This window comes from Pleurodeles waltl, chromosome 7 (genome assembly GCF_031143425.1).
Source record: "Pleurodeles waltl isolate 20211129_DDA chromosome 7, aPleWal1.hap1.20221129, whole genome shotgun sequence".
NCBI lineage: Eukaryota > Metazoa > Chordata > Amphibia > Caudata > Salamandridae > Pleurodeles > Pleurodeles waltl.
In genome coordinates, this window is record NC_090446.1 from 895,763,806 (window position 1) to 895,779,215 (window position 15,410).

Below are 15,410 nucleotides of genomic sequence, written 5' to 3' on the forward strand. Positions count from 1 at the left end.
TGAATGTTATTGGTCCTTACCAGACTCCACTCCCCCAGGTATTCCTATCAGGCCCTCAAAATGCAGGATGCTCAAGACCTTCTGCTCCCATGATGTGAAAGTTGGGGGAGGAGGTCAAAGCCTACCGCCAGTCTTCAGTAGGGCTAGATGGTGCCTGGATGCCATGGAGTGCACCTTCCCCGGTAGGTCATTCCACCTCTTCCTGATGTCCTCCTTTGTGCGTGGATAACTGCCTATAGAATTGACCCTGTAAACTATTCTTTGCAACAACTCCATTTTCCTGGCAATAGATGTTTGTTTGACCTGTGGGACCTGTGCTCCGAACAGATGTGGCTCTACCCTTACAATTTCATCCACCATGACCCTCAACTCATCATCAATGAAACGTAGGTGTTCTGGTGTGAACATGGCAGTGTTTGTGAAGATGGTGTGTGGGGGTGTTGTAAGTGAAAGGGTGCAGTGTTTGGTAAATGGTGAAGTGTAGGTGCTGTGATGTGAGTGGGTGACGACTGTAGTAAATTGTGTGTGCTAATGATGTATGTATTGTGAATGTTGTGCTGATGTGGGGTGGGTGCTGAGTGAAATGTGTATGTGTGCCTGTAGTGTAAATTAGCAAAAACTATTTTTTTGGCTTCTCGGTGTATGTGAATGGCGTTCTGGATGCAAAGGATTGTGGGTTGTTCTAGGGATGTGTTCTATAGTGCAGTGAGTAGGTATGTTGAGTGTGTGGATGTATATCAGTTGTTGGGTATTCAAACTATCCAATGTGGTGTTGTGTTCTGACAGAAGTGAGTTGAGACCTCCACGGTTCGCACCGCCAATGGTTTTCTGCCATGGAAGAACCACTGTTGTGATTTGTGGATCGTAATATGATGGGAGGATTTTTATCAGGCTGGCAGTGCTGGTGCTGGGACTGCCTTTTTTCAGTTCTCCAGTGTCCTGGTGGTTTCAGAAATTTGGCTGTTTTTTGGCAGAGCTCACAGTGTGACTTGTAATATGGTGATCGTATGATCACCAACTTGGCAGTCTTTTGGCGGCTCCCACCGCAGCGGCCTTCCTAAAAAAATGCCAGACTCGCAATGACCCCCAAAGTATTCAACTTCCACCTTTTAGATCCACTTTTAAGTCAGTCACTCAAGGTGTCCATCAGGGTTATTCCCTCAGTCCAACCTTGTATAATGTGCATGTTTCTCCCTTGGCCAATCTTATTAGGTATTTTGGGCTATCTTTCATGACCTATGCCAATAACACTCAGAAATCCATTGGTCTTGAGACCATTTCTGGTTCAAGCGTCACATCCTACCTTTCAGCAGTTGTCACATACATGCAACAGAATTAACTAGAAATTAACATAGACAAAACTGAGCTGCTTATTGGTGGCAAGGATCCAGCTGTCTGTTCCACCAACTGGTCCCCTGCAGACTTGGTCCCTACACCTACCCGTTTTCTTTTGACAGGAAGCTAGGTTTTTATTTCAACCTTTCACTCTCATTTCTTCCTTGAGCAGCATAATCTCTGCCTATTGTTTCGGAGTCCCCAGGACGAAATGAGGTGGTGCAAGCTAAATATATTCAAAGAGAGCTCCTTGCACTTCTAAGGAACAGAGGCCCAGATTTAAGAAAAGTGGCATTTCATGTAATGAAGTGACACTTTTCTTGCGACCCATTGCGCCCTCCTAATGCCACCATGTATGTGCCGTATTTAACATAGGGCGTACCATGGTGCAGGTTAAGGGCAATAGTGTCATAATTTTGGCGCTAATCCTGCAAGGTACATTAAATAATGGCGTGCCTCCTTTTAATGCCTGCTCTGTGCGGGCCCCCTAACAGAGGAATGCCCCCCTTGCATACATTATGCATGGTGGAGGCATAATGTGGCGCAAGGATATACAAAGTAGCGCAATGCACGCATTGGGCCACTTTGGATATATGGCACAGCGTTTTTGCCACACTATCAGCACATGAGAGTAAAAAATAATGACGCTAATGGGGCGATAGTTGGCACTAGGCTCTTAAATTTGGGCCAGAGTGTCTCACCCGCCTTCACAGTGGAGGAGTGTACGTTGAGAACATACAGCAATGTAATGTATCTGCCCAAAGTGAAATGCGAAGGAAAGAACCCAGAGAGCAACTGAAAACCACTGTAACTGGACAGAGTAGGTACAGACCTTGTCACTTAAAGGTCACTTATTCTAAACACCTTTGCCCTAAAGGTGATAGCCACGAGAATGATCACCTTGGCAGCGAGAAACTGGAGGTACCATAAACTCGACGGTTGAAAAGGAGCAGATTGTAGAATGACAAGATCGCACCATGGCCCTGAAACATGTTTCACCGGACAGCTAGTGTGTGAAAAGGGCACTATCATAAAACATAGGAAGGTTACACTTCAATAAAGAAGCCCGCCCCAGTGGCATGTCTCATCGATGGATATTTCTGGCTCGAAAGACCATAAGTAACAGTGACAACAATATTATATGTAAAAAGTCAAAAACAATCCTGTGATAGAGAACAGGGAACATTTTAGCATCAGCGCTGTTTACAGAAAAAAAGCACAATATGTGCATGATGCACCATGGAAACAAAGGAATGGAAATAGAAATAATGGCCTACGTGGCATTAGCACAGATTGTCGAGACTGCAAACCAGGCATGAAGCCAAATCTTTGAGATGGGATATTTCCTTTTGATCCATACCGCTGCAGACTGGCAGTATAACGAAAAAAATCAGAAGGCCCAATATTAACCCATCCTTGGGGTGTTGCGCACCATGGAGGGATTGCAGTTTTTTAGGATGTGACGCGTTTGAGCTGAAAGAGGAAGTGGAGCTATTCCATTGATGAGACTGGACCTCAAGTGCGGCCGGGTGGTGATATTCAAATATATACATACAGCTAAGTCTCAGAAAAAGTCCAGTTGGTCACACCTAATCTTTCTTATCCCAGCATCACCAACAATAATGCAGCAGCGCTGTCAGAAACATGCAGCAAATAGGCCAGAGAAGATGGCGACAGTGAGAACCGAGGTTATGGCTGCACTTTGGTAAAGATGGACTCGTCTTTAGAACCAACAGGGATCTACTAGCAAACAGAGCTCAAGTTACCCCTTCTTGGGAGAATGTCATAATATTCAATCTCAAGATGTTGGTCTGTGTGATATATATAAATATATATATATATATATTTATATATATATATATATATATATATATATATATATATATATATATATATATATATATATATATATATATATATTTATTTTTTGCAATTCTAAAACTGGGAAGTGCATGACAACCAAAAATGCGTAAATAGAAGTTGGTAGCTGGTGAGAAGCCAGAGGAATTCTGGTGATTTACTGTGTTCAGTTCTGATGGTAAAGGAAAGACAGAGCTGATAGCACGAGTCCCCATCTTTGAACACAGAGTGATGGGGGTGACGAGAGGATACAGGAGTGAAGCAGTAATCAGCAGAGTACTAAATCATTACAGAACAAAACATAGGCATCAGTCACTTTAAGAATGCTTCTAACGCTTCAAATCTGGAAATCTGAATAGAAATACAATAAATTGCATAGACGTTTTGACTTTCTGGCTCAGAGGTTGAGCGAGTTTGGGGTTTTGTTTCTGAACATTCAAAAGGGTTGACTTAAAGCACTGGCAGTAGGGCATCTTCCCCCGCCTTCCAGGTTTTACGAGGATGTTAGGCATAAAGAGAAGGGGACAATGGCAAGGAACTGGCCTCCAAGCTACTGGAATGACTGCCTCACAGTTTTCAGAGACTCAGGCCCAGTCTTATCAAAGGATTATGTAGCCCTTGCATCACACACGGTGATGCAAGGGCAAAGCAATCCTTAAGTCAAATTTACCAAGCCACGAAAGGCCACCTTGTGTGGCCCTGTGTAGCTTGGTAAATCTGGAGTAATGCAAAACAGAGCAAGTTGCTGCCATGCGATACCCTGTGCAGAGAAGGCGTTACTTGGGTAGAGATTGTGTATTCCAATGAATCCACACATATATTTTGGTGCATTCCCAGATCTACCAAGACAAGTAAACCAGGGAATTCATCAAATTGTACACCTTCTTGATAGATGTGCAACGAAGAGAAATATCTTAATTTCTCCTCATTGTTTCCTCTTTTTAAGTATTCTGCATTCTGCAGCAGATTTAGAATGAAGAAAACACCTCCGAAGATTGTTTTTCCACAGGAAACAGGAATGTGTCACTTCCTGCACAAAAACAATCCTGCCTGCAATGCAGGCACCTTTGCACCATGGCACAAGGGTGCCTGCATGGGTGTTAGATAGCCACTAGTACGCCAGTGCAAGGAAAGAGCAGGAACGCGCTGTTGAATGTGGCCCTTTCTCCCAGGTCATTCCCAAACATTTTGCTTTCACTACTCCATTTTGGCTGAATTTGTTTTTGTTGGCCTTAGGACTCGGTACACTTAACCACTGCTAAACAGTGCTAAAGTGTTTGTTCTGTCTTCTTAAAACATGATAGAATCTGCTTATACACAATTGGCATAGTCAATTTACTTGTAAATCCCCAGTAAGTGACACTACATGTGCCCATGTCCTATAAATTATTTCCTACTAGTGAGTCTGCAGGACTGATTGTGCCACTCAGTTACGTAGCCCTTTACACGTCTCAAGTCTGCCATTGCAGAGCCTATGTGTGTGGTTTTAAACTGCCATTTAGACCTGGCAAAGTAAACCAGGCTCAAATCTTCCTTTTTAATATATAAAAGTCACCCCTAAGGTAGGCCCTGGACATACCCAAGGGCAGGGCGCAATGTATTTAAAATCTTGGACATATACCTTTAAGTTTTACATTGTGAAATACTCTTAAATCCGTTTTTCACTACTGCAAGGCCTATCTCTCACTTAGGATACCATTTGAGCATTATTGCATTTTATAGGTGTAATTTCCAAATGGGAAAAGATAACTAGATCATGTGTGGTGTCTCTGGAATCCTAATTTAAAATCAATCCTAATTTACAGTAAAGTCAGATTTTAAATTATAGTTCTCAAAATTCCACTTTTAGAGAGATGCCATTTTTCTGCCTTAGTCATTGAGTGCCAATAGCCTGTCTCAGGTCACCTGACTGGGCGTAGCTGACAGCTGAAATTTGTGTATTCCTCCTCAACAGCCACACACAATGGAGAGCTTAGGTGTGATTGGATGGGCCATCACTGCCAGGATGAGTGGGAGGAGCTCGGCCCAGCCCCACTTACACTTGAATAGGCTGTGTCCTGTCTCCACTCAAAGGGCTGCGTACACCCTGTACTAAGGGACTGATTTAGATATTGGAGGATGGGTTACTCCGTCACAAAGATGACGGATATCCCGTCCGCCAAAATTTAAATCCCAATATTCCCTATGGGATTTAGATTTAAGCAGATAGGATATCCGTCACCGTTGTGATGGAGTAACCCATCCACCAATATTTAAATCAGGCCCTTAGTCTGGAGCCAGAGCTAGGAAGGTAAGGCATCAGTACACTTCAAAGGAATGCCTCCAGAAGCTTTTCTTCACTTCGAAGACACAGCCATGGATAAAAGAAGGAACTGTGACATCAACTCTTCATTACACCTCTGTGCCTGTTGATGCTCTGCCTGGAAGAAGGACTGCAACCCTGCTACAAGGACTGCCACTCTGTTGGTCTGCTACTCTAAAGGAACTTCTACCCTGCTGTGTTGACCTGCTGCCTGCTGACCTCTTGCCTGAGGAAGAAGAACTGGATCTGCAGCTTCATCTTGCACCCAGGTCCCCAGAGTAACTCCAAAGGCTAGTCTGCAAGCTTCCTGATCTGAGCCTCAGTACCATAAAAGGCTCCCCATCCAGCAACTGGATCCAGCTGCAGTGAGTTCCTGACCCTCAAGTAGTGCCCCTCAGTCTCAGCACTCCTAAAATCAAGCTTTTCGGCTCTTTGCACTGCATACCAGCCATCCGCACAAAGACTGCAGGCTGCCATTGCGAAGCTCCAGTCCACCTGTCTGCAACATCTGGCCTGCCCTTCATGCCACACCGACAACCACCTGTGGCACTCTCCTTGTTCCCGACAACCCTCTCCAACGTAAACGGGACTCTTGGCACAAAACTTCAGTGTGACTAATCTGAGACTGTATCCTACCTACACTCCATTGTGGTTGGCCTTATCTTTTGACTTTGACATGGTACAGTACAACCAGATAGCAGCAGTTAGTGCTGTAGGCTTATAGGCTCTATTTTTACAGTTTATTCCTTAAAAAATCATAACTCCAGTTATACTGATTGGATTTTTATCGTTTTGGTCTCATCCTATCTATAAAATTCAGCTCTATTTTTCCAATCTGGTGTGTGATCTTTTTGTTTTGTATTTCACTGCTTTTGCTGTTTTACTGTTTAAAGCATTGCACAACTACTTTACACATTGCCTCTCAGTTAGACCTGGCTGCCCTGTGCCAAGCTACCAGGGTCTTGAGCATAAGGTAATTTGGGCTTTGCTTGTTCCTTCCCTTGACAGGGATTGTGATTGCTGCTTGACCAGGGCTCAAACCCTAGTCATCTAACAACCCAATTTCTTACACTCGTGATCAGCAGTGAGGATCAGAACTTGTGGTTGTGCAGTGCTGTACAGTGATTTTGTGTACACTACTATCCCATATCAAAGTCCAATTTCAGTTTTGAATTCTCCCGGATTGAGTTTTTTGTTTTTGAAATTCATTGAGGGGTGTATCTTTGGGAAAGGGGGGGTGCATGGGGTGTTACCCCACCCTCATAAATGAATGTTCTGATAAATAGTTGGGTACAAATGCTTTCAGTCGAGTATGATGAAATGTCTGTTGGATTTCACCAGGAATTTTTACATGCACTCTGACAAAAACGTACACATGCTCTCTCTCCCACTGTTTTGAAAGTGCTCTAAAATATTGGTTGTTTTTGCAAAATATTGTGCAAATATTGTGTTCTCTCTCTTAGTAATCCTACCAATCCGTGTTCTTCCTCCCCCTTTCCACTGCTCCTTATTCCCCACTCATGCACCCTCCTTGTCGTATGATATATTTAAACATTATGGCCCTCATTTTAACATTGTCGGTAAATGCCGCCAACCACCGCGGTGACAGCCGCCAAAAGACCGTTGCCGCGGTTAACATCCGTCCGCCAGATTATGACCACGGCCAGATTGAAACAAGAAGGGCGGAAATCCAGCTGTGGCCATACTGGTGGACGGTGTTAAGGCGGCGCTGCTACCACCAGCAGCACCACACCAGTAGACCGCCGCCAGCCGTATTATGACAAATAAAGATGTTCTGCTGCGGGCGCTGTTGGCGGTAGCAGTGCCCCGGCCTGTTCCCTTCCGGAAGACCCCTGGATGCAGGTAAGTTGGGCTTCCGACAGGGGAGGGAGGTGGGGGTGTAGTGTGTGTGTGTGGGAGGGTTGTGTGCATGAATGTGTGAGTATGTGCGTGAATGCGACTGTGTGTGTAGTGTTGTTTGCATGGGTGTATGCATGTATGAGGATGCGTGTAAGAAGGGAAATGTGAATGAGTGTCTGTGTGTCAGTCTGAATGTGTGTACGGATGTGTGTGCGAGTGAATGGATGCATGCCTGAATGCATGCTTGTATGCCAGTGTGAGTGTGTATGCGTAGTGCGTGTCTACGAGTGTGCGTGAATGGGGTGGGGGATCAGAAGCGGGAGCGTTGATGGAGAGGGGGTGGGGGGCATCTGGGGAGTGTTTGGGGGTGGGTGAGCCTCCTACCAGTGACAGGGAAGGTATTCACTGTCACTGGTAGGGCCTACCACCATGGTTTACGTGGCGTTGCAAACACCACGAAAACCATTGCGGTAGGCAGGGTCAACTGCCACCGGCGGTAAAATAGCACCCGCCGGGCTGGAGATTGTTATCTCCGGCCCGGCGTCTGCTACTGCCATGGCGGTCGGAGTGGTAAATTGACGGGTTGGCTACAGCCAACCCGGCAATGTCATATTGTAGCGGTATGTACCGCCAGCCTTTTGGGTGTACTACCACCACATTATCGCCTACGGCCTGGGTCATAATGACCCCCTATATGTCAGCCTGGTTGTTGGAAAATCTGAAGCTCTTACCCCCAATCTTACTGACCAAGCTATGCTTCTGAATTAATTCCTACTCTACCTGACTTTTTTGTGTCTGTGACCCCCACCTGCAAGGATGGAGTTTGACCTTACCAACAGAACTACACTGTGGCTGAGCTCAGGCAGTTTTGCCAGGAGAGGAGGCTGCCCTCCAAAAGGAACACCAGGAAGGTAGAGCTCCAGAAGGCCTTGAGGGCATGGACAGAGGCCCACCAGTTGCTAACAGATGACCAGGAGGGACAGTATGATGAGCAATGGTCAGAGTAGGACCTGCAGGAGGATCTTCAAATGCAGTCAGTTGAAGAGGGGGGTAACCTTCTCCCAGGATTGGCAATCCCTCCCCATGCAAGAAGCAGTGTGTTTTCCAGGCGCCTGAGGAGTTGGACGACAGGAGGGAAAAAAAGTAGCCTTAAGCTAGAGCTTGCAAATTAAAGCTGGACACAGAGAAAAAGATGGATGAGGCTCAGAGGGCCTTGGCAAGGAAGAAGACTGAGACAGCTTAGGCTAACAAAAAGCTACTGTTGGAGCATGAAAAGAGCATGAGGGAGCTGGAGCTAAAGGCTAGGCAGTCTACACGATCCACCAGTGATGGTGGCAGCATACCAACAGTGTCTGCTGGAGAAACGAGGGTCTGAATACCCTCAGAAGTTGGTGCCTAACTATATAGTAGGAGATGATATAGACAAGCGGTTTGCTGCTTATGAAGTTGCACTAAGGATACATAAGGTCGCAGAAGAATACTAGGGGGAGGCAGCCTGCAGAAACACATGCCCACGGTGGGGAGGGACAAACTCCTGACACTAAAGTCAGAGGATCAGACCAGGTATGCCCCCATGAAGGCTGACCCCAGAGAAGTACCATCAGAGATTCAGCTCCCTAACCATTCCTGGGTGGATTTCTTACATCATGCCAGTATGGCACTGACAGGCAGCAACGTGGATTATTTTACTGGGCTGTACAACCTAATTTTGAGGGAGCACATGTTCAATATTTTTCACAGAGCTGTGTCAATACCTAGTAGATAGTAAGGTTGCTGACCCCAGGGAAGCTTGCTAAGGATGTGTACTTTTGGGTCAGCATCAGAGTGTCCAAAAAGGTACCTGTGAGTGACCCCAAGAAGGGTTGTTCAGGTTCCCCACAACAGAGTGAGGGGAAGGGCAAGGAAGACCAAGATAAGTCCCAGGCTAAGTGGGTAGGAAAGGGTTCCCATGCCTCTTCTGAGAAGGAGGAGGGAGGCTCTGGTGGATGATGGTCCACGGCATCCCATTTCCAACTCTGTTGCTTTGATTGTTCCCAGCTAGGACACTAGCAGGGGGACTCTGTCTGTCCAAAAAAAACTCTCACTATTGGGACCTCAACAGGGGGTGACGCCGGTGGCCTTGGGGGGGGGGGGGGTTGGTGCCCATGGGCAGGAAGTAGAACATGCCCTAATCTGCTTCAGATCAGAAAAGAACTCAGAGGTTAGACTGGTGATCCCTGGGAGTCATCACTTCCACCAAGTCAAGGTGAATGGGGCCCCTGTCACTATTCTAAGGGACACTGTGTCCAGCCAAACCACAATAGTTTTCCCAAATCAGTACACTGCTCAGGTGTGTAGGGTAACTCAGGCCCACAGGCCCTACAGCCCTGGTATCCCTGGAGTGAGGTGAGGAGGTGACCCAAAGAAGGGTCATAGTTACTCCCCAAATGAATACTGACTGTTTTCTGGGGAATGAGTTGCCACCGGTGATAGAAGAGCTAGGAGAGGTTTCTGCTCAGGGCACCCTGAAAGCTCAGAAATCTGGGCATACCACCCCAAAACAGAGGGTAGAGAGGCCCAGGTGGGGTGAGGAAGGACTTACCCCTGACTCCTGTTCAGCCTCATGGTACAGATCCTGGGCTTGGTGACCAATCTCTGGCTACCACCCTGAACTGGTGGTAAGGAGAGTGAAAAAAGGGTGCCTAACACCTGGGCTGTTGCCACCCAACTCTGAGAAACCACAGAGGGCAAAGGCCCTTGGATGGCTCAGGGCCTGGCTCCTGACACTGACAGCTGTCAGTGGCCTCTGTTGGTTACTGTCCTAATGGGCAGACTTTTCCCTGGGTTGGGGACAGAAGTCTCATTCAAGGGGTGGAACTGTCCACATAATTTTGGTGGCCATGGTGGTACCGTCTGCCTACTGGCATGCATCTTTGAGCAAGGTAAGGTTAGGTGCTTCACAGACGGGGTCCACAAGTGAAAAGAAGTGTTCCCTAAGGGTTAGTCCAATGGCTCAGGAGAGTACAGACGGAGGGATCCAACTAAGTTCAGAGAAGCATCGAACTGACAGGTGCCCCTGCATGACATGGCCTTCATCTATATTCTATTACCTAAGCAGGGACGCCCATCAAGATATTGATTAGTCTACCCTGGCATTTGGCTGGAGGGGGTTGTGCAGCTCTTTTTGATGGGTCATCCCAGACTTTTTCCCTTCACTCCTCTATTTTTGCTGAATTCGTTTTTGTTGGCGTTAGGACTCTGTACACTTTACCACTGCTAACCTTTCAAAAGTGCCTGTGCTCTCTCTTCTTCAAACATGGTAAAATCAGTTTATACCCAATTGACATATTTAATTTACTTGTAAGTCCCTGGTGAAGTGGGACTACATGTGCTCAGGGCTTATAAAATGCATGCTACTAGTGGGCTGCAGCACTAATTGTGCCATCCACTTAGGCAGCCCTTTAAACATGTCTCAGGCCTGCCATTGCAGAGCTTGTGTGTGCAGTTTTAAACAACCATTTTGACCTCACAAGTAAATCTTTTGCCAGGCCCAAACATTTCTGTTACTATGTATGTCACCCCTAAGATAGGCCCTGGACAGCCCCAAGGGCAGGGTGCAGTGTATTTAAACAGTTGGACATGAAGAACAACAAAAGAACAAACTACCCATGTATGTTCTACTTCATCAGTCAGGCAGTAAATGAAATGGAAGGAGGTTATTATGCAGCATTGGAACACACTAGCCCAAGCTGCATCTATGAAGGACTGCAAGTCCTTCTGGTCCACTATAACTGTCATGAGAACAATAAACCACACGGTGACTCTGACTAGCTGCCACATTTCCAGCGAGGCTTGGGAGACTAATTTTTTCAAATTGTATTCTGCCACAATAACGACCTTGCAACCGCAAATGTCAGGTAGCAACCACCAGGGTATTCAGGTTACTCACTGTGAAGTTGTTGACTCCATCCAACAGAGAATAAGTGTGATGGCACTTGGGCCGGTTGGATTCTCTATAGATCTGATAACATGTAACATTGAACTTTAGGCTCCACTACTGACTAATGTATTAAATAACCTTCCTCCATACAGAGTTCCTGGACTGCTTCAACTATTTTCATGATATTTAAAGAAGGTGATTGGTCTCAGCTAGTTGTACTACCCAATTTTACTCATTGACACATCTGTGAAAATACTATGCATAGTTAAATACAATAGAATTAAGGAATGGACCTCAGATCATGCTGTTTTACATTCCTGTTAGTATGGATTTAGAAGGTACAACTGAGAAACGCCTGAACCAGCATTTATAGATAAATACACTAAAGCCAAGCACACACCATTGTATCTTGCATTTATGGATTTGACTGTGGCTTTTGATTGTGTGAATCGCTCAAAGCTTTGGCAACTTCTCCTCTCTAAGGGGATGGAGTAAGCACTTATACACCTTCTGGCCACCCTCCATGAGAATATGAAGGCCAGAATAATGTGGCTAATTGTGAAGTTTCTAATGAGTTTAAAATCTCTTGAGGTGTGAGGCGAGGTTGTGTCTTGGTGCCCTAATTGTTTATATTATATAATAATGAGCTCAGTCCCTATTTAACTACTATTAATCCATATGTCTCTTAGGTAAATTGTGTTTCAGTTCCTCCTTTGCTATATCGCAACAATGCCATGTTGATGGCTCACTCCTAAAAAAGCTCTACATTTGTTGGTGTCCACTTTTATTCAATTCATGGCCAATCTTAATTTTCAAACTAATTTCTCAAAGCCATATGTTATGGCCTGTGGCCTTAAGCACACACAGATTCATATTCTTGTTATTGGTTCAAATGACTCAGAAAGAACTACCACTTTTTCTTATCTAGAGATCATTTTTTATTCAGCCGGCACATAGGTAACTAACATCACACAGCGTAGGCTGAAGCTATCTAGGGCATTGTCTCACTTTTAAGTTTAACTCAGCCCTCTGGGTAGAGAGCACTCTCACCACTTTTGCAGATTTATGCAATGCAGTGTGTACCTGTTGCAACATATAGGGATGAGATATTGGGTATTGCCAATTTCAAAGCCTTATATGTGGAGGAAATCTGCTTCTGTAGAAAAGTTCTCTCTGCCCCACATCCTCCTCTAATTTCACTTGCCACAAGGAGTTGGTTTGACTTATATGGGTGATGGTATTAGAGCTAACCCTTTACTCCTCTGGCTATCTATTTTGAGAACTGAGAAGGGGGCCCTTAATGGAGACATTATTACCAAATGTGTGGCATGTGGTAAGGTCTACCATGGCTAGAGTATATAAAGAAAAATGTTTCAGGAAATCTGGTTGTTGCATGCATCCTGCGACTGGGGGGAGTGTTTGCATTGTCCAGCATGCCGTCCATCTCTTGTTTTTTTTCTTTTGTTTCCCTGAGGGGCCAGGGTATGCTGAGACGTGGGTCTCTTGCTCACTATGCCACTGGATTCAGGTTAGCCTGTCTGATGAGGGGTGATACACCAAAACCGGTCCCAGGATGCTTTTTTCTGGTCCATGAAAGTCCTGGCCTGGCAGTTCGGACTGGACTGTTCCCATGGGGAGCAGGGCCAAGACTGATTTCGATACGACTGGATCAAAAACTGGAGTAGCATGGTGAGCAAAAGAACAATGGACCTAACCCAGATTTGTGACTGTGGGTGAGAGAGTGTTTGAAAAGTTTCAGCACTCCGTCCATTGTCCTTTTGTTTTACTTTTAGAAAGTTGGCATTTTCCTGCCTTAGGCATTGTGTGCCTGTAGCCTGCCTCCTTTCATATGACTTGGTGTACTTGACAGCTGAGCTTTGTGTACTCCTCCTAGACAGCCACACACAATGGGGACCTTAGGTGTGACTGGATGTGGCATTACTGGCAGAATGGGTTGGAGGAGCTGGGCCCAACCCCATTTACACTTGAATATCCTTTGTCCTGTCTTCACACAAAAGGTGCATACCCCCTGTAGTTAGTCTGGGGCCAGGAAGGCAGGAAATCTGTGCACTTCAAACGAGTGCCTGTAGAAGCTTCTCCCCAATTGAAATGCACAATGCTGTTTAAAAGAAGGGCCTCAGACACCAACTCTTCAGTATACATCTGGACCTGTGAATATTTTGCCAAAAAGAAGGACTGTTGTGCTGCTACAAAGACTGCTGCTGTAAAGGAACTGCTGCCCTGCTGTGCTGACCTGCTGCCTGCTGCCCTGTTACTTTGGGAATAACTGGACCTGTAACTTTATCTTGAAACCAGGACCCCAAGGGCTAGTCTACTGGCCTCCTGATCTGAGCCTCAGGGGCTTACAAAGCTCCCCAACCAGCTCCTGGACCCGGCTGCAGTGAGTTCCTGACCCCAAAGCACTGATCCTCAGGTCCTGGACTCCTGGTGTGTCTCAGTGGTCTCAAAATCAAGCTTTTGGGCTCTTCAAGACTGCAAACGGGCCCGTTCTCTCTGAGGCTATATCACTCACATCAAAATTCTCTCCGCACAGCAGCATTGGCAGGCTGCGGGGACCACCAACGGGAAGTTCCAGCCCACCCATTGCCGGCACCAGGCCTGCTCTTTGCATTACACCAACAACCACTGCCACTCTCGCTTTTCTCTCTGCGAACCTCTCCACGTGAACAGGGCATTTGGCACAAAACTTTAGAAGGTAAAAGTTCAGCAGGACTAATCTGAGACTGTATCTGACCTGTCCTCTGTCAAGGTTGGCCTGAACGTTTGACTTTGAACCAGTCCAGTGTGACCAGATAGACTCAGTTGGTGCTTTATGCTTTTAAGCTCTATTTTACAATTTATGACCTAAAAATTCATAACCCCAGTTCTACTGACTGGATCATTGTCATGTTGTCCTTAGCTAATAAATGCAGCTCTATTTGTCTAACCTGGTGTGGGATCTTTTTCTGTAGTGTTTTCATTGTTTTACCGTGTGCTGTAATAATACTTTACACGTTGCCTCTCAGGTAAGTATCACTGCTCTATTCCAAGCTACCAGGGTTTGAGCACAGGTTAATTTGGGGTTTGCTTGTGACTTACCATGTAAAGGATTGTGGTTGCTGCTTGACCAGGGCTCACAATCCAGTCAGCCAACAACCCAATTTCTCACAAGTGCCATATCTCTGTAAATACAATGCACTCCTGCCCTCTCCATTTGACACAGGCAGCACAGCAAGTTGTCTTGCTGCATTGTGCTGCATCGCATTTTGATAAACCTGGCCCTGAGTTTTCATTCTGAAGAAAAAATACTACAAAAAATAATCGAGGTTTGGACAATTATAAAAGTGAATAAGATCCTGAAAAATCAGGTGGTAAAAAAGATTATATATTTTATATATGTGTGTATAAAGATACATATAAAACCTACTGGCAGTCGCCACTAGGCGGTTATAGTTAGGACCTGGTTTCTATAGAAAAAAGCGTGTTTTTACTTAACTATATCTTTGGCGCTGGTTGATGAATCTTCACAAATTTTTCCAAAAATATTTGCCAGTCACGTCAGCTGCTGTCTGTAAAGTTTTGGGGTGATCAGTCAAGCGGGGGCTGAGAAAAAGGGAAGTCCCAAATCGCTTTTTCTCCATTCATTTTTCCGTGGGGATTTTGAACAGCGATAGCACTGAAACTACTGGATGGAATTACACCAAATTTGGCAGAAAGGTCCTCGTCCAGAAACCAACCTATTTGTGATTTGGTGTAAATGTGTTCAGTGGACGCGGATTCATTGTGACTCCTATGCAGAGCGTTGCAAATCTGTGTTGTGAAACGGAGCAGTGTGATTGACTGGCTGCAAGCTGTTCAGAAAGTTGTGGGTGTGATTTTATCGACCGGCAATGGTCGTAGGGGATGGAGTTTCACTGACAAATTAATAGGAGGGGTCAGGGGAGAGGTACTGTGACCTCATGGGGGTAATGAATGGGTTTGTGAGGGACCCATTATGAGTTTAAAAAGGTTAAAACCCCCTTTTGTTTTTTGATGATCGTGGAGTCTGGACTCCATTGTGGCGCTCAGTGTGGCCCCCAGTGTAACGTTGTGACAGGGTCGTGAATCCTGCAGGTAAAGAAAAAAATATATATA